Source organism: Oncorhynchus mykiss, chromosome 23 (genome assembly GCF_057628025.1).
Source record: "Oncorhynchus mykiss isolate SJ-2025 chromosome 23, ASM5762802v1, whole genome shotgun sequence".
Lineage (NCBI taxonomy): Eukaryota > Metazoa > Chordata > Actinopteri > Salmoniformes > Salmonidae > Oncorhynchus > Oncorhynchus mykiss.
Genome location: NC_143044.1, coordinates 14,645,756 through 14,671,245, shown reverse-complemented (window position 1 = coordinate 14,671,245; position 25,490 = coordinate 14,645,756). Strand labels below are relative to the sequence as shown.

The 25,490-nt window shown below is 43.4% G+C and overlaps 1 long non-coding RNA gene across 1 annotated transcript; it reads right to left on the bottom strand.

The window, feature by feature from the left end:
* Positions 1–15,530: 15,530 nt before the first annotated feature.
* On the bottom strand, positions 15,531–19,231 carry LOC149972519 (uncharacterized). The gene is made up of 2 exons (XR_016490973.1): positions 16,762–19,231; positions 15,531–16,655 (listed from the first exon to the last, which is right to left on the bottom strand). It is a non-coding gene; the product is annotated as an uncharacterized LOC149972519 (long non-coding RNA).
* Positions 19,232–25,490: the final 6,259 nt, after the last annotated feature.

Genomic DNA, 25,490 nt, shown 5'->3' with positions numbered 1-25,490 from the left:
ACATTAATGAAGGTTGATGCAATCCAGTGATCCCTACAGACCAATAGTCTGCATACTATATGTATGGAGTAATCCCTACTGGTGATGCACAGCATTGATTGTCACATCAATCAGAGTTACCACACTATCTTTATCAGAGATGTGCAGTATGCATGTGCATTTACTGTAGCCATGACTCTAATTACTATATCACATGCTATCACAGTAGAGATGTAATGATCATGCTGTTTAATCAGCTTCTTGATATGCCACACCTGTCAGGTGGATGGATTATCTTGGCAAAGGAGAAATGCTCACTAACAGGGATGAAAACAAATTTGTGCACAAAATTGGAGAGAAAGTTTGTGTGTATGGAACAATTCTGGGATCTTTTCTTTCAGCTCATGAAACATGGGACCAACACTTTACATGTTTCCGTTTATATTTTTGTTCAGTGTAAATAAAAAACTGAGCTACATGGTATCACCCCTGCCATTCAATAGTTTATTGCCATTTTTGTGAAATCTGAAAGCAGAGAGATAGACCGTGAGAGTGAGAGAGAGTGGGTGAGAGGAAATGTGCTCATTCACATTGGTTTCCTGTGAGTCCCATTCAGATAGATGTGACAGGAGGGAGTGGAGGCTATTTGTGAAAAGTGTACAATGTGTGGGATCACTGAAAGGATACTGAAATAATGGATAGTCCAAGAGTGATCAGTCAGGTTTGAAATACAGAGTAGACATGATAAGTGCACAGCGGTGCACTTCAATGCACACCTGGGGCGGCTGTGCAATGTCCCTCTGTTAGACCTCTGGATTACTTTATATACTGCAGTTAATTGAGATACTAGTTTACTTGCCAGCAGTTGATACTTGGAGTCTCCATCAGCATCAAAGGACAAGCTATTGAATCAGAAAAGAGGTAGAATGTTCGATTCTTCTCATAGAAATAGTATTGAACGAATGGACACAACGCGTGTCTGATTGAATGCCTCTGGGGAGGGGGTTTCCCATAAAGCTATGAACTAAGATCAGCTATACAATCATCTAGGTATGTTGCAGTGAATTATTTTTAATGTCTCCTGGTAAGTAAAACAAAATACAAGGATAAAAAAACTAAGCATATGTTTGATCTTTGCAAAGTGGTCAACGAGGGCTTTCGCATTTCCACAAAAAGGCTTGTTAAATTCTCTTAAACTATCATTTTGGCCTGGAGAACTTCCTTGAAGCAGACATCCTGTGTGATTTGATAGTTTTTTCCAAGAGTATCAAATTTCCGCTTTTTGTAGTTTCACTGATTCTTAGATGTGCAGACTTAGCTTTGTGCTAGTGTCACGACTCCCACCGAAGGTGGCTCCCCTTCCCGTCCGGGTGGCACTCGTCGTCACTGGCCTAATAGCTGCCACTGATTTACACCTGTTATCAATTAGGTTATTAGTTGGGCTTTATTAGCCAGCTGGCCCGCCTGCTGGGTGTGCGGGATTGTTTCATGTGTACTCGTTGTACATGCATGTATGCCACGGTTGTTTGTGTACGTGAGCTGTTTTCTGATACTGTTTAGTTCCCCTGTGTATTGGGGTATTTGTTTTGAGTGGCGTCTGTTTTCACCTGGTCGGTGTATAAAGAAGTCGCCTACTCTGAACTCTCTGTCTCCTGCTTCTGACTCCTTCCTCCACTACACCCCAGGCATTACAGAATCCCGCACCGGTAAATATGGAGTAAACAGGAGCAGCGGCCAAACCCCTCCCATCGATGAAGGAACGGGTTCTCCACCACACCACCGTCCTCCATTAGATCGGATCCGCCATGGACCAAATGATGGAGAGAATGGACCCATGGGAGAGGAGTGGTCTCCTCTCTCCACCTTCGGCTTCCCCAGCTCAAGACTCCACTTCTCCTCTCTCCCCATCCCCCAGCTCCAGCGCTCTCCGTCTTGAACTCCCGAGGAGTTCACCCGCCGCTTTTGTGCCGTGTTTGACCACACTCCACCTAAGGCAGGAGAAGAGGAGCGCCCAGGATTACGCTCTGGACTTCCAGACCTTGGCCGCTGGGTCTGGGTGGAACGACAGGGCCCTTATAGACCACTACCGGTGTAGTCTCCGGGAGGACGTCCGCAGGGAGCTAGTGTGTCAGGACACCACTTTCTCCCTAGATGAACTAATTGACATGTCAATCCGGCTGGACAATCTGCTGGCTGCCTGCGGGCGTTCGGAGAGGGTCCTGTGCGTTCCACCACCCATGACCCCCGCTCCCATTCCGATGGAAGTGGGAGTGGGCGTGCTGAGGGGTACCAGAGGAGGAGGCTCCCCCTGCACCAGCTGTGGTCGGAGAGGACACACGGCCGATCGGTGCTGGGGTGGCCCGTCTGGGAGTCGAGATGGCAGGCGGAACGCTTCTCGGTCACCCCAGGTGAGTCAGCACCAAACTCACCCAGAACCCCCTGTTGGTCACATGTTTGTCTTGATTTTTTTCCTTGATTTTTTCCCCCTCTTCCCAGCATAAGGCGCTAGTCGATTCAGGTGCAGCTGTGAACTTTATGGATCGCGGACTCGCCATCAAACTGGGTGTTCCGCTTGTGCCGATAGATTCTCCCTTTCCTGTGCACTCCCTAGATAGCCGGCCATTAGAGTCAGGGTTGGTCAGGGAGGCCACGGTTCCACTGGACATGGTGACGCAGGGGAATCATGGGGAGCGTATAAGTCAATTTATTATCGATTCGCCAGCGTTTCCAGTGGTGCTGGGGATTCCCTGGCTGGCTCGGCACAATCCTAAGATTTCGTGGAGACAGGGGGTTCCCCAGGGGTGGTCAGAGGAGTGTTCTGGAAGGTGTCTGGGAGTTTCCATTGGTGCCACGTCGGTGGAGAGTCCAGACCAGGGTTCCACGGTGCGCATCCCCCCCGAATATGCTGATTTGGCAATTGCTTTCAGTAAAAAGAAAGCAACTAAATTACCACCCCATCGACCGGGAGGGATTGTGCAATAGATCTCCAGGTAAACGCTGCGCTTCCCAAGAGTCACGTGTACCCATTGTCCCAGGAGGAGAAGTTGGCTATGGAGACATACAGTGCCTTGCGAAAGTATTCGGCCCCCTTGAACTTTGCGACCTTTTGCCACATTTCAGGCTTCAAACATAAAGATATAAAACTGTATTTTTTTGTGAAGAATCAACAACAAGTGGGACACAATCATGAAGTGGAACGACATTTATTGGATATTTCAAACTTTTTTAACAAATCAAAAACTGAAAAATTGGGCGTGCAAAATTATTCAGCCCCTTTACTTTCAGTGCAGCAAACTCTCTCCAAAAGTTCAGTGAGGATCTCTGAATGATCCAATGTTGACCTAAATGACTAATGATGATAAATACAATCCACCTGTGTGTAATCAAGTCTCCGTATAAATGCACCTGCACTATGAAAGTCTCAAAGGTCCGTTAAAAGCGCAGAGAGCATCATGAAGAACAAGGAACACACCAGGCAGGTCCGAGATACTGTTGTGAAGAAGTTTAAAAGGTCGCAAAGTTCAAGGGGGCCGAATACTTTCGCAAGGCACTGTATGTCACGCAGTCTCTGGGACAGAGGTACATTCGGCCCTCCATCTCACCCGTCTCCTCGAGTTTCTTTTTTGTGAAGAAAAAGGAGGGAGGCTTGCGTCCGTAAATTGATTCTAGAGGTCTAAATGCCATCACAGTGGGGTTTAGTCACCCACTACCTCTCATCGCTACAGTGGTGAAATCATTTCACGGAGCACAGTTCTTCCCAAAACTGGATCTCAGGAGTGCGTATAGTCTGGTGCGTATTCGGGATGGAGACGAGTGGAAAACCGTGTTTAGTACCACATCGGGCCACTATGAGTACCTCGTCATGCCGTATGGGTTAAAGAATGCTCCAGCCGTCTTTCAATCTTTTGTAGACGAGATTCTCAGGGACCTGCATGGGCAGGGCGTGGTTGTTTATATCGATGACATTCTGATCTATTCCGCCACCCACGCCACACATGTGTCTCTGGTACGCAAGGTGCTTGGTAGACTGCTGGAGCATGACCTATACGTCAAGGCTGAGAAGTGTGTGTTCTCTAAATGAGCTGTCTCCTTCCTGGGTTATCGCATTTCCACCTAGGGGGTGGTGACGGAGTGTGACCGCATTAAGGCTGTGCGTAAATCGCCGACTCCGACCACGGTAAAGGATGTGCAGCGGTTTTTGGAGGTTTATCCGGGGCTTTGGCCAGGTAGCGGCTCCCATTACCTCACTGCTGAAGGGGAGCCCGGTGCGTTTGCGGTGGTCAGCAGAGGCGGACAGAGCCTTCAATAGGTTGAAGGATTTGTTCACGGATGCACCCGTGTTGGCGCACCCGGACCCCTCTCTAGCATTCATAGTGGAGGTGTACGCATCCGAGGCTGGGGTGGGTGCCGTGCTGGGTACCGTGCTATCACAGCGCTCGGGTACCCCACCAAAACTCCGCCCCTGCGCTTTCTTTTCGAGGAAGCTCAGTCCAGCGGAGCGTAACTATGATGTGGGGGACCGGGAGTTGTTAGCGGTGGTCAGGGCTCTGAAGGTGTGGAGACACTGGCTTGAGGGGACTAAGCACCCCTTTCTCATCTGGACCGACCACCAGAATCTGGAGTATATTCAGGCAGCTAGGAGACTGAACCCACGTCAGGCAAGGTGGCCCATGTTCTTCACCCGATTCCGGTTTACTTTGTCATACAGACCGGGCTCCCAGAACGTAAAGGCTGACGCACTGTCCTGCCTTTACAACACGGAGGATCGGTCCACCGAGCCTACTCCCATCTTTCCAGCCTCGAGGCTGATGGCACCAGTAGTATGGGAGGTGGACTCGGAGCCCGCGCCTCCTCAGTGTCCGGCTGGGCGGAAGTATGTGCCGCTTGGTGTCCGGGACCAACTGATTCGGTGGGCTCACACCCTACCCTCATCAGGTCACCCTGGGGTGGTGAGGACAGTGGGGGGCCTCCGGAAGAGGTATTGGTGGCCTACCTTGGCTTCTGACGTTAGGGTTTATGTCTCTTCCTGTTCGGTGTGCGCCCAGAGTAAGGCTCCTAGGCACCTTCCTAGAGGGAAGTTACAACCCCTCCCCGTTCCACAACGGCCATGGTCTCACCTATCCGTAGATTTCCTGACAAATCTCCCCCCGTCTCAGGGGAAAACTACGGTTTCGGTGATTGTGGATCGGTTCTCTAAGTCCTGCCGTCTCCTCCCGTTGCCCGGTCTCCCTACAGCCGTACAGACTGCGGAGGCATTATTCACCCACGTCTTCCTGCACTACGGGGTGCCGGAGGACATCGTCTCTGATCGGGATCCCCAGTTCACGTCCCGGGTATGGAGGGCGTTCATGGAGCGTCTGGGGGTCTCGGTCAGCCTGAACTCCGGTTATCACCCCGAGAGTAATGGGCAGGTGGAGAGAGTGAACCAGGAGGTGGGTAGGTTTCTGCGGTCGTATTTCCAGGACCGGCCAGGGGAGTGGGCGAGATACATCCCCTGGGCTGAGATGGCCCAGAACTCACTACGCCACTCCTCTACTAACATGTCTCCATTTCAGTGCGTGTTGGGGTACCAGCCGGTCCTGACACCATGGCATCCTAGTCAGACCGAGGCTCCTGCGGTGGAGGAGTGGGTGCAGTGCTCCAAGAAGACCTGGAGGGCCGTCCAGGAATCCCTCCAACAAGCCAGTGGACGGCAGAAGAGGAGTGCTGACCGCCACCCCAGTGAGGCCCCCGTGTTTGTACCGGGTGACAGGGTCTGGCTCTCGACCCGAAACCTACCCCTCCGCTTGCCCTGCTGGAAGCTGGGGCCGCAGTGTGTAGGGCCCTTCAAAGTCCTGAGGAGAATAAATAAGGTGTGTTATCGATTACAACTCCCTTCCTATTATCGTATTAACCCCTCGTTTCATGTGTCTCTCCTCAGGCCGGTGGTAGCTGGTCCCCTGCAGGACGGTGAGGTACCGGAGGTCCCTCCTCCCCCTCTGGACATCGAGGGGTCCCCGGTGTACACGATACGGGCCATTCTGGACTCGAGACTCCGGGTGAGGGGCCTGCAGTACCTCGTGGACTGGGAGGGGTACGGTTTGGAGGAGAGGTGCTGGGTACCGGTGGGGGACATTTTGGATCCGTCAATGTTGAAGGATTTACATCGACTCCATCCGGATCACCCTGCGCCTCCCCTGCGGGTCGCCCTCGAGGCCGGTGTAGCCACGTATCAGGGGGGGGGGGTTACTGTCACGACTCCTACCGAAGGTGGCTCCCCTTCCCGTTCGGGTGGCGCTCTGCGGTCGTCTTCACTGGCCTACTAGCTGCCACTGATTTTTTCCTCACCCTCCTTGTCTGTTTATTAGTTACACCTTTTATCAATTAGGTTATTAGTTGGGCTTTATTAGCCAGCCGGCCCGCCTGCTGGGTGTGCGGGATTGTTTCATGTGTACTCGTTGTACACGCATGTATGTCACGGTTGTTCGTGTACGTGAGCTGTTTTCTGATACTGTTTAGTTCCCCTGTGTTTTGGGGTATCTTTTTTGAGTGGCGTCTGTTTTCACCTGGTCGGTGTATAAAGAAGTCGCCTACTCTGAACTCTCTGTCTCCTGCGTCTGACTCCTTCCTCCACTACACCCCGGGCATTACAGCTAGCCTACAATGTCTGTTCTTATGGACCTACCTGTGCAGCTGATTAACATTTGTAATCAAATATCTATATACATTTCTGTAAGGAAATATTTGTAATATTTTCAAGCCACCAGATCTGTTGGATAATAATGTATATGCCCTTGGCAGTTCACCACAGATGTTTGCCTGATGAAGGCGGACATTTTATATTAATTTTGTGAATTGACAGTGACATCATGGCTACAAGGTCAGATTAATTGTAGCATCTCATCATCAGCTTTAAGCACAAGCTGTGTGTATGTGTGTTTGCTATAGCCACTACATATTCACCCTGAAAGATTACCTTTAGGTAGCCGACACAGACATATCATTTGGATAGTACTGTTAAGCAGAGTGGAACAGGGGACCCCAAGAGCAGACTCTTGGGATGAAGTAACCAAGGTATTTATTGAAACACGGGGAAGATGGAGTGCAGGCCAAGGGAAGCTTGGGTGGGTTGCAGGAAACCAGGTGCTGAGGCTGAGGCTGGAGCGAGAGGGGTTGGGACAGGGTAAGCAGGTCCGGAGGAGAATCCAAGGCTGTAGTAGAGTGGTGAATCCAGGACAGCGTAGCAGGATGACGAGACGTGGAACTGGAGACACGGACCAGAGTCAGAGCGGGCAGAACTGCAGCAGAGATGAAAACAGCGTCAGGCAAGGACAAAATAGGATCTAATAGTAACAACGGCTAGAAACGTAGACTGACCGAGCAGAGATTACGATCTGGCAATGTGGAAGTGGCAGGGCTGAGTATTTGTAGAGCTCTTGATTATGGAACAGCACACCTGTCTCTGCCCACACAATCACGCACACACAGAGAGAGAGGGAGAGGAGAGAGTACTGGGGGAGTGGCAGCAGTTCAAGGAGACACAGGATGAGCAGTGGAGGGCGTTGCAGGAGCAGATGTGACAAGTACTTGACTTATGTCGGAAAGAAACAGCATTTAAAGAGTCCAAACACATACTTAGACCCCTAATTTACCATTAGGGTTGGGGATTCTGCCACTATGGGCTGTGAGGCTTTCATCCCAGACAATACCTCTCATTTATTCAAGCCAAATGGAGACAGAATTAGTTCAACACAGGTGTTCATTTCATTTCCTGGAGGAGATTTGAGTGATGAATGTTTCTCATAAACTTTTGAAAGTGTAAAGTCTAGCTAAATTATCTGTCTGTGTTCCCCTAACAGTCTTCTAGGGTGAACAGTAGATTTGGTTCCCAAGCCTCCCTCTCTTAGAACAAAGGGTTCCAAAAGGGTTCTTCGGCTGTCCCCATAGGGCAAACCTTTTCGGTTCCAGGTAGAACCCTATTTGGTTCTAGGTAGAACCCTTTTGGTTCCAGGTAGAACCCTTTTGGGATCCATGTAAAACACTTTCCAAATAGTGTTTTGCATTGAACCCAAAAGGGTTCTACCTGGAACCAAAAAGAGTTCTTCAAAGGGAAAGGGAAGGGGGAAACAGGGATACATAGTCAGTTGTACAACTGAATGCCTTCAACTGAAATGTGTCTTCTGCATTTAACCCAACCCCTCTGAATCAGAGAGGTGCGGGGGGCTGCCTTAATCGACATCCACGTCTTCTGCGCCCGGGGAACAGTGGGTTAACTGCCTTGCTCAGTGGCAGAACGACAGATTTTGGGTTCTCCAATTGGGACAGCTGGAGAACACTTTTAAGTTCTAGATAGCACCTTGTTTGATTTCAATGATGCAACAGAATTATATATTTTTTTTCTCTCGCACTAGCTTTGCTATTGCACAGAGAGGGATGTATTATTTAAGCTTCGTTCTCTTTCAACTAAGCTATCGATGTTACCACTTAATATTAATGGTAATACATGTGGTATTATGTTCACATTGAATATCCATCATAATTTAGCAGCCTTTATGACTACACTGTATCACTACTACTATTACTACTACTACTAAAGCCCACTATCAACCTCAAAACGTCATTCTGTCAAATTTTTGCAAAAAGTTATGCTTCAACCAATTGATGCTTGTCAACTGGCTCCCTGCAGGCCTTGCGGTGCCAATAGGAAAAGATGAGCATCAACCAATTGATGCTACTTTCAATACATTGCAGTCAATGGGAAAATGTGAGTGACACAGGGTTGATGCTTATGTCAAGACATTGCAGTGAATGGGAAAATGAGAAACATCGACCAACTGACGGTTCTGTTAATATATTGCATTCAATGGGAAAAGATGAGTGTCAAGGGGTTAAGTCAATAAATTGCATGACGCTTTTGTCAATACATCGCAGTTACTGGGAAAAGATGAGTGTCACACAATTGATGCTTATGTCAATTAAGTGATAATGCCCGAGAAGCCGGTGTTTGGAGGATATATTGGCATAGGGTTCTCCCTTTATTAGGCCGGTTTCGAGGACACTATCACTTTTATACAACGGGTTACCAACATATTCAAATAATGACTGACATATTTTCATTAAAATTTAGATTTTGATTCATTTATTCACACTATTTAATCCTTCCACAAGATATAGTCCCGACACAAATCTAGGGTTGCTACCAAAGTCGGCTGGTCGTTCATTCTGATGCCAGAGACACGACCCAGTCGTTCAGTCTTTTTGTTCTGTTTCTATGGACGCGACCCAGTCGTATGTTCCATTGCCCTACTGACTGGCAATGTTCTTATCCCTTGCTTGCTAGCTAGCCAACTACGACTAACTTACAGTCACGTAAACAGTGCAGACAGAATAACAACAGTAGCTGCATTTGCATTTGTTTAAGCTGTTTTCTAGTTTATGTACTTATTTGGATACATCCATAACAATGAGCTAATGAGGCGCGATATCGCCTGGCATAGTCGTCAGGACACTGTTGTTCAGATGAGCTAACCAAAAACACAGCTAACACAATCACTTCAAACTGAAGCTCGAAACACTGCAAACTAGCTGCACTTCGTTTCGTTTGATATTTTTACAATGGACATTTCTTTGTATATATCCATAAAAATTATGCCAGCTGACTCATGATTTCGACTGGCTGAGAAAAGATGCCTGCCTCTCTGTCTCGTCCCGACTCGTTCATTACTATGGGACAGCTGGAGATCGAATTTTAAAATTGAAACAATGTTGCAAATTTGGGAGAGACAGACAGCAAGGTTTATACAAATCTCCTTGTTGAAAATTAAATGTTAGTTTAAAAGAAATGTGAGATTTTTATAGTGGAGATCAAGTTTATAAATTACTTGGCTGGACTGATGAGACAGTGGATTTTGCAGTCAGATGGAAAATAGTTATTTTAACGTCATAGATTGAACCGGTGGTAACTTGTGGAATAGACACTGGCTGGAATGCTGTTTTAATCAATCAGCATTCAGGATTAGACCCACCTATTGTATAATACATTGCATTCAATGGGAAAAGATGAGTGTCACCACAGTCATAGGGTTGAAGCTTATGTCAATACATTGCATTCAATGGGAAAAGATGAAAAGACGAGACTCGTAGGCAGACTCTCACACTCTCTCTCTCTCTCTCTCTCTCTCTCTCTCTCTCAGCATTGAGACAATTGAGGCATATATTGTGTATGTGTGCCATACAGAGGGTGAAGACACAAGACACAGAGGCAAGACACAAGACTTAAGTGCATTTGAACGGGTATGGTAGTAGGTGCTAGGTGCACCGGTTTGTGTCATTAACTGCAACGCTGCTGGGTTTTTCACGCTCAACAGTTTCCTGTGTATCAAAAATGGTCCACCACCCCAAGGACATCCAGCCAACTTGACACAACTGAGGGAAGCATTGAAGTACACATGGGCAAGCACCAACCCCCCTCCCTTCCTCCCTCCCCACTCCTCTCTCTCCCAAATGTCTGTCTGTCTGTCTGTCTGTCTGTCTGTCTGTCTGTCAGTAGAACACTATCTTCCCGAATTCTCAGTGCCAACTGTAAAGTCTGGTGGAGGAGGAATAATGGTCTGTGGCTGTATTTCATGGTTCGGGCTAGGCCTCTTGGTTCCAGTGAAGGGAAATCTTAACGTTACAGCATACAATGACATTCTTGACAATTCTGTGCTTCCAACTTTGTGGCAATAGTTTGGGGAATGCCCTTTGCCCTTTTCAGCATGACAATGCGTGATTGGCCTGCACAGAGCCCTGACCTCAACCCCATCAAACACCTTCGTCATGAATTGGAACGCCAACGGCGAGCCAGGTCTATCCGCCCAACATCAGTGCCCAATCTCACTAATGGTCCCTGCAGCAATGTTCCAACATCTAGTGGAAAGCCATGCCAGAAGAGTGGAGGCTGATATTTCAGCAAAGCGGGGACCAACTCCAGATTAATGTCCATGATTTTGGAATGAGATGTTCGATGAGCAGCTGTCCACATACTTTTGGTCATGCAGTGTATCATGTTTGTTACTACTACTACTACCACTACCACTACCATTTTCACTACCACTACTACTAGCACTAGACAATCACAAAGACAGGTGAAACAGATTAGGGCGTGACACTGACAGGGCCTGGCTACCCAGGCCCATCCATGTCTATGCCCCTGATGAAAACAGCTCATGATGACAATTGCCACAAATAACCTACTAACCAACACTTTGGACTAAAGAAAGTGGGTATACATACGGTTTATACCTTTATACCACTGGCCCTTTGTGTTTTATAGGAAGTGCACTCTCCTACATGAGTGCGCTGGGATTATGATTGTGGTCCTTTCAGAATCATGAACCTGACACACACTAAAGGCCTATTGGTTCGCCACTCGGGAGCCGAAGTGTTAACAAGTGAATGTATACAGTAGATACCAGTGGAGGCTCCTCAGAGGAGGAAAGGAACTTGACAAAATGTTCTTGAACATTCTCCAACTGGTTTGACATTGGGAATGTTCTCAAATAGTTCAGAGAACATTAAGAAACAATATAAATGTAAAGTGTTGGTCCCATGTTTCCTGAGCTGAAATAAAAGATCCAAGAAATTTTCCATACTCACAAAAAGCTTATTTCTCTAAAATGTAGTGCATAAATATGTTTACATCCCTGTCAGTGAGCATTTCTCATTTGCCAAGATAATCCATCCACCTGACAGGTGTGGCATATCATGATGCTTATTAAACACTACGATCATTACACAGGTGCACCTTCGATGGCCACTGGCATGCTGGAGACGTGTACTCTTCACAGGTGAATCCCGTTTTCAACTGTTCCGGGCAGATGGCAGACAGCATGTACGCGTTGTATGGGCAAGTGGTTTGCTGATGTCAACGTTGTGAACAGATTGCCCCATGGTGGCGGTGGGGTTATGGTATGGGCAGGCATAAGCTATGGACAATGAACACAATTGGATTTTATCAATGACCATTTGAATGCACAGAGATACTGTGATGAGATCCTGAGGCCCATTGTTGTGCCACTCATCCACTGCCATCACCTCATGTTTCAGCATGATAAAACACAGCCCCATGTTGTGTGGACCTGTCCACAATTCCTGGAAGCTGAAAATGTCCCAGTTCTTCCATGGCCATACTCACCAGACATGTCACTCATTGAACATGTTTGGGATGCTCTGGATCGATGTGTAAGACAGCATGTTCCAGTTCCCGCCAATAGCCATTGAAGGGAGTGGGAAAACATTCCACAGGCTACAATCAACAGCCTGATCAACTCTATGCAAAGGAGATGTGTCGCATTGCATGAGGAAAATGGTGGTCACACCAGATACTGACTGTTTATCTGATCCACACCCCAAATTTTATGACCAACATTTATGTATTCCCAGTTATGTGAAATTCATAGATTGGGGCCTAATTCATTTATTTAAATTGACTGATTTGCTAATGTGAAATGTAACTCAGTAAAATCTTAGAAATTGTTGCATGTTGTGTTTATATTTTTGTTCAGTATAAATTCATTGTTCCAAGATTTTTCTAAGAACATTAAGAAACTGTTCCATAGAAAAACAGAAGAAAACATTAGTAATTTTCAGAGAACCTTCTAAGAATAATTTTTAAAAAACACACATTCCGTTCCACTGTCAACAAAACTCTCGCTATCCTCCATCTTGTTAAGTGTGTTCAGGTGTGTTGGCCGCGCCTGATCTTAAGTGGTGCTTGTTTCCTTTGAAATGTGTATTTGAATAGATAAAAATGAAACGTTTTGTGTGTGCAAAAAAACAGCACGCTAGCTCCATCCTGGTGGCGCAGCGGACTAATTCCATTGACAGAGAGCAGAAGGTTATAGGTTCAAATCTCACTGATGCAACAATAAAATGTATTTGCGTGTGTCCTTTCTGTGCCTCGATAAGCTAGCAGTATTATTGAAACATTCAATTAAACTTAAGGAAGTTATTAAAAAACCTCCAAACAACTTGTGATTTCCATTCTCAGAACGTTAACAAAACCTACCAAGAAAACTTTCAAGGAACCCGAGTAAAATGTTCTTAGAACCTCCCTGCAACCCAAAAAAAGAAAAGTTCTAAGAACGTTTACATTTTTTTTTTTTCGTTTTATCCGTCAGGAAATGTATGCATTCGGTCCCACAACCAATGTGTAACCAAAAACACCTTCCAAGGAACCAAATGTGCTAGCTGAGAAAATATCACAAAAATTAGGTGGTTACATATAATTGATCTTAAGATGGTTATTCATATTTCTGTGATGCTAGAGTTTAGAAAAAGTACATTATAAGTGAAAAAACTAGAAACTTTCCGCTATAAGGTTCTATCTGCAATCCAAACAAGCTTGAACAAATACAGACGGACCAATCAGAACACGTCTTTGCCATCTCCTTCTAAGTATGGTATAAGTTAGTCTAGCCAGAAATAATGGCAAGCAAACACCAACAACAACAAAAACTGTCAAAATTCATCAAGTAAATGATGGTTGTCACATCGTTCTTCAGCGATGACAGTAATTAGTCAGAGGATCATAATACATTTCTTCATGTATTTGATTATGTGTTCTGGTTATCTTGATAAAATAGTGCTATTCTATCATTTATGTATTCAAATAGCTACAGTTGTCTTAAACTGAACTTGTGTAATTCAGAAGTGTCAGATAGAACCTTAAGGCTGAACCCAGACTGACATTTCAGAGTCATTTGGTTCTATCTGCGATTGCCTTTAGGCACCTTTTAAAGGTGAAGACCTTAATGGGCTATGAAAGAATAATTCACTACAAAACAGTTCTGAGATATGGGATGTGATAACTTTGATGCTCAATATCTCAGAACTACGTTTTGCTCAGAAAGGTCACGAGTTGCCACTGTTTGCCTTCATTGCACCCCTGCCTGCCTGATGCCCTCACATCTGGTTTAAATGAGATTTTTTAAAATTTTATTTAACCTTTATTTAACTAGGCAAGTCAGTTTAGAACAAATTCTTATTTACAATAATGGCCTAGGAACAGTGGGTTATCTGCCTTGTTCAAGGGCAGAACAACATATTTTTACCTTGTCAGCTCGGGGATCCGAACTAGCACAGGGGACAGTGGAGAAGTGGAGGTGCAGGTTGCACAGAGAGCTGATGTTGCACAGCACATAGAACAGGAAAAGGACATGCTGCTCCATGATCACAGGAAGTGACCTCAGAGGAACTCAAGAGCAAAAAGAGCATGTTGAGTGGATTTGGAGTACTTTATGTGCTGAAACCACATACACACACGTACTGTACACATGTTCAGACACACACAAACATTCTCTCTCACACACTCACACAAACACAAGACCTACAGAAATAAATCTGCCAAGCTGGCTGTAGACGGTATGTCTGTACAGAGGCACCACTTCTAGTGGTCGGTCTAATTAAAGCTGATTGTGTCCGTCCGTACTCTGCTGAGGGATTTGACTGGGAACATTCAGTCAGTCAGTCAGACCGAGAGTGTCTGGAGGGAAAGACAATGGAGAGAGGAGAGTGAATAGTATACCTGTTTAACAACCGGCTATGGCTGCTCTGACTGCTGTAGAGAATAATCCCAGCTGAATATCCCATAGAGATGGATTCATCGGGAGTAGTGGTATCGGAGAAATCCGTTTAGGGACTTAATGCAAATTGAACAGAGACAAAATGAGCTAGGCCGGTGTGCCTGCAGCTGCACCGAGCCCTAGTAGACTTGGCCTGTCATCACACTGTCCTCACACTCCTTAAACTCTCTACTTGCACAGGTCTTGTGTAGCTAGCGTGTGACCCTGAGACCTGAAGTAGTGTCACCCCTAGCCAACCAAGGCCATGGTCCAGTTATATGTCAAACACACATACAGTATATACAGTGCATGTACAATAATATACGATACAGGCACATACAGAAAACAAATTGTGCAGAAAGAAGGCAGACACACTTTCACACATGCATCTGGGAATATCTACATGATTAGGCTATAGGGGGAACAATCTTAATACAGGAAATGAGAAATAATGTCCCATGTCGCATCACGGTGCATATCTGCCCCTTAGATCAGTTAGAGGAGGAAAATAATAAAGTTAGCTGCATGGGAAATTAAATCTGACAGTAGGATGTTCTGGAAAAACATGTCATATTTAGGTATTATTGTGACGACATTCTTATTACATGAAATAAAGTTCAGACCAGATCTTTTATTTCTCCCTCACTCATTCTCAATCACACTCTCTATCTGCATGCTCTCTTTCTCTCTCTCTCTCAACTTCTCTTGCTCACTTCCATTCACATACACATTCACGAAGCAGTGCAGCTCCACACTACTACTCTTGACTATCCGAGAACAAAAAAACAAAACAAATTACTGGCTTTAGAAATGCAATCAAGACTGAGAATAAAGTTCATCAAATGAATTGGAATAGAATAGCTCAAATCACGTTGAAGACAGAGATGATAGTGTATTTGAGAATAATAGTGTATTTGAGAATAATACAGTAGGGTCAATATCACAAAACAGTACCATTTGGACCATGCAACATTTTTACATTTTATTTCAGAATTTGTATTCCTTTTATGTTTTACTATAAAAAGGAAATATTAGACTTGTTGAAAAACATGTTGGCCAAGCTCCAGCACTTAGTTAGATCATTATAAACACATTTTCAGTGAATCAGCCATATGACTTTAATTATCTTCATTGGACTATTTTAATAATATTTACATTTTCATAAAGCTATCGTGGTCCCTTGTCAAACCTGTCCATTTGTTCTGGTCAAATTATAAAGAAATAGCACATTTTGAAAACCTATGTGTGGTTTTATACAGAACTTAATCTAACTTGCACCTTATATTTCTAAACTCAGACAGGTATTGATATTTTATCCAAGTTTATAATTGTGTGGTGTTGGTCGTGTCAAACTCTTTAAAATACATTTCAAATGATTGATATTTGACAATGTAACTGAATTCATTTGAAAAAGATGACATGATAACAGGGTGGACCAAGGTTTAACAGGGTGGACAGCTATAACGGGACAGAACATAAATGAATCCCTAAATATTGAACACTGAATAGACATCTACATAGTAATTCATGTAGTGACAACATTGGAACTGCTATTTAGTTACATATTCACTGTGAAAAACAACATCACAAAAATACATTGCCGGTATCACCCCAAATGCTCTTCCACATATTTCCAGGTGGGTTTTTCCATCTGCACAGAGCGTTTATAAACAGCCTGTGGCTCTGGCATCAGACAAATTATCTGTCCATCAGAGTACCAACAAATACCTTCCTTTGGACTTGGCCAGAAGAATTTGTTGATGCCATTCCGGCGCATGCACTTCACCTTAATGTTATGTTCCTCTACAGGGTATCCTTCATGGTCGTAATTGACAACACACCACTCCACTACGTGATTAAGTTCAATGGTGCCAGGTCGCCATGTGGTGTCAGCCTTGTCATGAGATGCAGAGAGCTGGTTAGATTCTGCAGGGTCACCCAGAGTTGCCTCTTTGAGCTGAAAACAAGGACAGTCCAACATGCCACTATCCTTATTGCACAGACAAGAATGTCCCTGTATTTTATCTGGCCTGGCGAGACACTGATGACCTGATGAATCTTCATCGTTCCTTTAATGGCATCTAAGGCAGGCATCTGAGGTGAGAAGAGATAGCATATGATACGATATAAAGAGTAACAAATATCTTTTACATTTCAATAAAAATGTATGTATGTTTGTATGGGGAGGAAGAAGGGTTACCTCTGTAGACTGCAGCAATGGACTAGTCTTGGCCCTGGCTCTGAGTATTCTTTTTGAATCTCTCCATTTCTTTCCTTTCTGAACGCTGCACTCTGTCACTGAGTTCAGCTATTGCCCTCTTCTTCCCCGTCTCTATCTTTCCTCCATTTCTCCCTCTCTTTCTCTAGATACCTTCTTTCTGGGTCAGCATTACGTCGTTCTCTGTATTGCCGCTGTCTTTCAGCTGCGCTAAGAGGAGGTGCCATTCCTTCAGAAAGACCTGATTCAATTGATATGTATTTATTATTAAAATACTATACATGCTATATATACTTATAATTGTGTAATAAAATGTATGAACAAAAACATATTTTGCAACACATTACTGCAATATATCAATTTCTCCACCCTGTTGAGTGCATGTCCACCCTGTTACATGTACATGGATAACAGGGTGGACAATAACAGGGTGAACATTTTGAGCTAAAATTAGCAACTATGCTCCAAGTGATCGTGATGAGGCTAAGATAATCACTGTCGCTTGAAAATACATTTTCATTGTTTGACAAATATATTATGAAATGTCTGTTGTATTTTTGCTTAACATGGTGAACATGTTATGCTTTCCCACATCACATCACCAACATATAATGATGAAAATGGAATAGTAGGAAATCAAGATACTCACCAGGTTCACCACAGTTGTTTTCCTGCCAAGAAAGTTACATCATTTTCTGTTTGTGATGTCATTGTAGAAAATATATATTTTCTTAAAGTACCAGTAACCACAATGTAACAGGGTGGACAACAACTTTGAGGACATACAGAAAATAGTCAATATTTGTCACGTTCTGACCTTAGTTCTTGTGTGTTTTCCTTGTTTTAGTGTTGGTCAGGACGTGAGCTGGGTGGGCATTCTATGTTGTGTGTCTAGTTTGTCTATTTCTAAGTTTGGCCTGATATGGTTCTCAATCAGAGGCCGGTGTTAGTCATTGTCTTTGATTGGGAACCATATTTAGGTAGCCTGTTTTGTGTTGGGATTGGTGGGTGATTGTTTCCTGTCTTTGTGTTTTCTGCTCCAGTTAGGGCTGTTTCGGTTTTGCCACGTTTATTGTTTTGTATTCTGTTCATGTTGAGTTACCTTATTAAAATAACATGAACTCTAACCACGCTGCGTTTTGGTCCGCCTCTCCTTCCTAGGAAGAAAGCCGTTACAATATTCTTATAAAAAGTGCAGCATTTAACATAAAAATACTATACATGAGATAACATTTAATGAAGAACATTTTGAAATTTATTTTTTAATGTATAATTTTATTCCTAATTATTCTCATTGAAGCAGCACTTGGGACATTGAAAAATTGCCTCCTTCAACTTTAATAAAATAGTCTAAAATGTATCAAATTTACTTTGAAGTCTATGTCATTATGCTTCTATTATCATGAAGGCATACAAATGATAACACTTTGGAAATTTGATCCAGTGTATATTTTTTTATATACAATTTTGAATGATTTATCTTGAGGACAAAAAAAGAACACTTTTAGTGATATTGTCCCAGTAAAAAAAAACATGTAATTATGAGCATAAAAAAAGCCAATGGCTGTAAAGAGTCCTCATTTATAATTGAGAGGTGTCACGTCTGTCTGCATAACACGTGTTGCCTCATCATTGCATTATCCTCCTGTGTGTTTGGTTTTCAGAACATTAATAGGTTCCCTATCAGCTGTGTTGCTGCTCAGGCTCAGATAAGCGGCATTACTTGCCATTGAGTTGCTTAGAAACCCTGTCTGGTCACATACTGTGTGTGGCCATTTTGTGTCAATGGTTAAAATACATCTTTGAAGATTAGCGTAGTAAGGTTGTTGTTGTGTGTTAGAATGTTTACATCTAACAGACTGAGTATGTACTGCTGCTTTACATGACCATTTTATCTTTAAGTGGTATTCACACACGCACACATACACATGTGATAGATAACACAAGGCCTCTATTCACTGACATATCAACCCAACCCCCACCCCCCATACACACACATATGCACAACCGTCTCACTACACAAAGGAACCGTGCATGTGTGCAGTCTTTCCCAAACTCACACACACACAGCTGGCTGCTGGTCTGTCTGACCTATTTAGTTGTGTGGGCTGCTCTAATGGAGAGAGCTGGCCCTGGTGGATTATAGGGATGCAGCTGATTAGGGATGCAGCTGGTCGGCAGGAGAACTGGAGCGGTCCCTCTTCAGTCTACACACTCTACAGTACACATACATATACTGTATATGTATAGTATATGTATGCAGGGTCCCTATCCACATACTACAATACTTCACTAAACCAGCACACACACATACATGCACAGAAGGGGTGGAAAGAGTTTACACCCTGTGCTCTTGCGCTATTCATGCCCAATAGGAAGGAAGTGAGGAATCACACTCATTTATTTGTGGTCGCGGGCATTCAAGAGCAGGTCTTAAAATTTCCTCTTTCGCTATTTCCTTTGTTCTCTCTCACGCTCTGCTAAAATCACAGAGGAAGTGAACATTGTCATGTACACCGAGTGTACAAAACATTAAGAACACCTACTCTTTCCATGACATAAACTGACAAGGTGAAAGCTATGATCACTTATTGATGTCACTTATTAAATCCACTTCTATCAATGTAGATTAGTGGTCAACAACCGGTCGAGTGGTCAATCGCTAAGGTATTCATAGTCGGCCACCAAACATTTCTGTAAAAACAACAAAGTCTTGTTCTTTTTTTTGTTTTGTTTTTGTTGTTGTCGGTAGGTGACCTTGATTCAGCAGCCTTAGTGCCAGAAAGGCAAAGTGTTCCCATTTTTAACCATATGATTTGTCTGAAGGTAGAACTCTGACTACCCGGCAGGCCCAGAGAGCAAATCAAGTGCACCTTTAGGCCTACCGTTGTGCAATTAGATAGCTCTGATCATCGTGTCTGCACACCTCGAGCCATAGGCTATAAAACTTAAAAAAGAAGCCTCAAGCACACAGCACAGTTGATACTGTGAGATTTCAAACCATGACTAGAGGGACTCAATGAATACACCAAAGAGCTGCTGTTTTAATTTGTAAGTTAATGTTTAGGTTGTTATTCAGCACTGTCAACACTTTGTTCCACATTTTTATAAGCCATAAAATGTATGTTCTTCCTACTTCCACTCACGCTACAACCAGCGCTGCAGCTGCAATGAATGAGTATAGCAAAGTGTTTCAATTAGCATGCATTGTTATTATTAGCGGCTTGTGTCTTTTAATATCAAGGAATATTTAACATTGTCTGGTCATAGGAGTAACAACATGAATTGGTGCATGAGGCAGAATTAATGCAGTGCGACTTGAGTTTCGCCATCAGCTGGAACACTGTTTCCCCTTCTCTCAGCGGAGTCAGGTGAGAGGGAAGGGTCAGTGAGTCAGGTGAGAGGCAGGCGCACGCACGCGTGTACACACACACACACACACACTGTGCCTGTGTCTTTGTAGGTGTCATCCCCAACTGAGTGGGGTGTGTTTCTATTGATCACACGACTCTACAGAGGGTTGTGCCAATGGCCCTGATCCTGCATGACACAAGCTATTATTGCGTGCTCACCCAGCTTGGATAGAAAGTTGTTGTGCTGAAAACCAGTCTATTAATGCCAAATAATACAGTCAGTCCACCCTCAAAACATTACCTTACTAGTGACTTTTTTCCTGATGCAGTGTTCTATTTATAGCTATATACCATATTTAGATGCAATTTAGCTGTTATTTATGAACTTGTAATATCTGTCTCAGTATGTGAAGCCCATAAATCTGATGCTGTCTGAACCAAAAAAGTATACCATATTGCCACTGTAGCATTTGATTGATTGGTGCTTGCTGGCAAAATAAATATATATATAAAATAATTTGCCAATCAGCTTTGAGCTGAGCTCAACTGTGGGCTGTCCTGGTGCAGCAAAAGCCTCCCCAAGGAGGCCAGTTTGGATTTGGCTTGACACCAATCAAATCACTTCCTAAGCAAAAAGTACTGTTCAGAAAAACGTGTCTGTTTCTGGTCTGGTTGTGTTGATGTCCTGCAGTAGCTAGCTTGCTAAATTCTCTGTACAGACAAAATGATTATGATGGAGATTCTGATGTAACCGTGAATGAATATGTTGTGCCACTGGCCTGAGACAATTGAAGTTCAATATGTAGCCGAGTAGGTTCACTTTAACTAGCTAGCTAACTTAACTGGTTCATTGTTACCCATGAGAGGAAGGGAAAGGGAAAGGGGGATACCTAGTCAGTTGTACAACTGAATGCATTCAACTGAAATGTGTCTTCCGCATTTAACCCAACCCCTCTGAATCAGGAATTTAGGCTAGCAAGTATTTTAGCTAGATTCCCTTTTACAACATAAATTTAAAGTGTACTGTATTATAGATCCATAGACCATTTGGCCAAGATGAAAGAGAGGAGGAAGGTATTAGTGTTCAACTAGTCTACAAGTAGGGTGAGTAATAATGTTTTGTTGTACTTGCATGCACACACAGACAGAAATCAGTATCATGGATGATATTTAGTAACATTGATTGGACACATTTTTGGGGGTATCTTTAAGTTTGTTTTCAATTCATTAAACTAAGCATGCAGTGCATACACAGGGTGTACCGGTACATAGTCAATGTGCGGGGGCACAGGTTAGTTGAGGTAATTTAGGTAATATGTACAGTTGAAGTCGGACATTTACATACACCTAAGCGAAATACATTGAACTCAGTTTTTCACAATTCCTGACATTTGATCAGAGTAAAGAATTCCCTGTCTTAGGTCAGTTAGGATCACCACTTTATTTTAAGAATATGAAATGTCAGAATAATAGTAGAGAGAATGATTTATTTCAGCTTTGATTTCTTTCATCACATTCCCAGTGGGTCAGAAGTTTACATACACTCAATTAGTATTTGGTAGCATTGCCTTTAAATTGTTTAACTTGGGTCAAACGTTTCAGGTAGCCTTTCACAAGCTTCCCACAATAAGTTGGGTAAATCTTGGCCCATTCCTCCTGACAGAGCTGGGGTAACAGGTTTGTAGGCCTCCTTGCTCACACACACTTTTTCAGTTCTGCCCACAAATCTTCTATAGGATTGAAGGTCAGGGCTTTGTGATGGCCACTCCAATACCTTGACTTTGTTGTCCTTAAGCTATTTTGTGCACAACTTTGGAAGTATGCTTAGGGTCATTGTCCATTTGGAAGACCCATTTGCGACCAAGCTTTAACTTCCTGACTGATGTCTTGAGATGTTTCTTCAATATATCCACGTCATTTTCCTACCTCATGATGCCATCTATTTTGTGACCAGTCCCTCCTGCAGCAAAGCACCCCCATAACATGATGCTGCCACCCTTGTGCTTCACGGTTGGGATGGTGTTCTTCGGCTTGCAAGCCTCCCCCTTTTTCCTCCAAACATAACAATGGTCATTATAGCAAACAGTTCTAATTTTGTTTCATGAGACCAGAAGACATTTCTCCAAAAAGTAAGATCTTTGTCCCCATGTGCAGTTGCAAACCGTAGTCTGGCTTTTTTTATGGCGGTTTTGGAGCAGTGGCTTCTTCCTTGCTGAGCGGTCTTTCAGGTTATGTCCATTTAGGACTCATTTTACTGTGGATATAGATACTTTTGCACCTGTTTCCTCCAGCATCATCACACGGTCCTTTGTTGTTGTTCTGGGATTGATTTGCACTTTTCACACCAAAGTACGTTCATCTCTAGGAGACAGAACGCGTCTCCTTCCTGAGCGGTATGACGGCTGCGCTGTCCCATGGTGTTTATAGTTGAGTGCTATTGTTTGTACAGATGAACATGGTACCTTCAAGCGGTTGGAAATTGCTCCCAAGGATGAACCAGACCTGTGGAGGTCTACCATTTTTTTCTGAGGTCTTGGCTGATTTCTTTTGATTTTCCCACGATGTCATGCAAAGAGCCACTGAGTTTGAAGGTAAAAATAGGAAGAGACTTGCTTGGGCCAAGAAACAAGAGCAATGGACATTAGACCAGTGGAAATCTGTCCTTCAGACTGATGAGTCCAAATTTGAGGTTTGGTTCCAACTGCCATGTATTTGTGAGATGCGGAGTAGGTGAATGAATGATCTCCGCATGTGTGGTTCCCACCGTGAAGCATGGAGGAGGTGTGATAAAAAAAAAAAAAATTAACCTTTATTTAACTATTTAACTACATGCTTTTCTGGTGACACTGTCAGTGATTTATTTAGAATTCAAGGCACACTTAACCAGCATGGCTACCACAGCATTCTGCAGTGATACGCCATCCCATCTGGTTTGCGCTTAGTTGGACTATAATTTGTTTTTCAACAGGACAAGGACCCAAAACACACCTCCAGGCTGGGTAAGGGCTATTTGACCAAGAAGGAGCGGGATGGATTGCTGAATCAGATGACCTGGCCTCCACAATCACCCGACCTCAAACCAGTTGAGATGGTTTGGGGTGAATTGGACTACAGAGTGAAGGAAAAGCAGACAACAATTGCTCAGCATATGTGGGAACTCCTTCAAGACTATTGGAAAAACATTCCAGGGTAAGCTGGTTGAGAGAATGCCAAGAGTGTGTAAAGTTGTCATCAAGGCAAAGGGTGGCTACTTTGAAGAATCTGAAAAATAAAATCTATTTTGATTTCTTTAAAAAAAATGTTACTACATGATTCCATACTGTATGTGTTATTTCATAATTTGTATTCTACAATGTAGAACATAGTAGAAATAAAGAAAAACCTTTGAATGAGTAAGTGTGTCAAAACTTTTGACTGGTACTGTATATTCAGTGTATTTTACATCCATTACCAACTTGGGGTCATTTTGACCCCTAGGAGAAACTATTGGAAAAAGCAACAATCATAGCAAAATATAAACTTACTTCTTATCAAAACATCTGATTTATTTTTTACCCAAACAGATTGTTATTTTCCATATTCCGTGTAACTAAAATATAAAATGTCCCTCATAAATGTGAACTTAAAAAAAAATACAATCCACATTAGTATAAAAAAGTGGATTCAGATTATTGTATTGTAGTATAACTTAGTTTTTTGAATTTTGAAGTAAATATAAATGTTGTCATATTTATTATGGTAAAAACTATTGCAATTTAAAGGGGGAGTACACAAAAAATTGAAATATACTTAATTTGATTGACAACAAGTGATTCATCCATTGATCCTAAGAGACATTGACTAAAAGTTTGGTGTGGCTTTCATTACTTACTTACCTCACAGCCAGCATTAGCATCGCTGTTAGTGAAACAATGGGAGTGTTAGGGCCTATTCAATGCAGCACTATGTGTACATTCAAAGGGTCACAACTAAGCATATATCTACAGTTACTTAGATTTTGTATACGGTCATACCTAATTATAACCAGTTATAACCATAAGAGAGTGCATAAGGTGCTACATCTCTGCAGGTGATCTGAAGATCACTCCAACAAGCCCCACTCCACACGTTGAGGATATGTATAACCACAGAAACCTGGATTCAAATATACTTTTTTAGATATTTGGATATTTGGAGTAATTTAAGCCTATGTCTATCAGTCCATGTTATTCATACAGACGTCTGGGTCCTCAACCTCACCATCATCCTCTGCTTCATTGGCATTTTGGTACTTTACGGTTGAAATGTAGTCTCTTCAAATAATCAATGTGTTTATTTGCTTCAAAACATATGAGTGTGTGTGTGTGTGTGTGTGTTGGGGTTAGAAGTCCCGGTCTCTGTGGGTCTTAGTGTGGGTCATGTCGATCTGCTGCAAAGTAGTTTGAGAGGCAGGCAGCGTAATCTGTAGGCAGGCTTTGTGCTGCTCTCGGATTAAAGACATTATGTTTCAAACCTTTCTCACGGCAGTAATATGCCTTCAACTCTCTCCCTGTCCCTCTACCTGTGTCTGTGTGCCTGCATGCATGCCCATGTGTATGACAGTAGAATGTGTGTGACAGTGGATTCACACAGCTGGGTTCAAGAAAAGGACACATTCCTCGTTATTTATGAATCGGGTGGGTTTTAGCATTATCTGAGACGACACACGCATCTCCTATTCGTCTATTAATTTCCCGTCAGCAGCGTAGCCGTGGCATATCACAGCTGCTAATCCTAATCCCCATTCCCCCCTCGGGATTCTGTCAAAGCACAGGCCCATTAAAAAGCCCTGGCTGCCTAGCTGGCTGGCTCCAAATGAGAAGACACATGCACACTGTCACATGAGTGTCATGCATAGTACGGTATAGCCTATGCACAAACGTACCTTGAAGTTGTGGTATTTAGGTAATACAGCCACTCACATGCATAGACCCATAGTACTTTTCTTTTCAAATAAACCCTTTTCAAAGAAACATAAGTAATATTACACAGAAACAAACATGAACAGTGCATTATTTCAAAGAAACATGAACGATAACAGAAAAATATGAACACTACCCACTAACGCACATTCACAAGCATACCACCACACGCATACAGTCACACGCACAATATCCTACCCTAGACTTATTGATGTACGCCCACTAAAATTCTCAGATGCTTGGTACAGTATATCTTATTTAGAGGCCTCATGCTATTACCCATTCTCACACACATAACACACTTCACATCCCCCTATACATGTCCATAATTTAAATATCTAACAAACCTCTACCTTTTTCCTATAACTCTCTGCATATCAATCATGTCAGATAGCAACACTCATGTGTGGTCAGGACA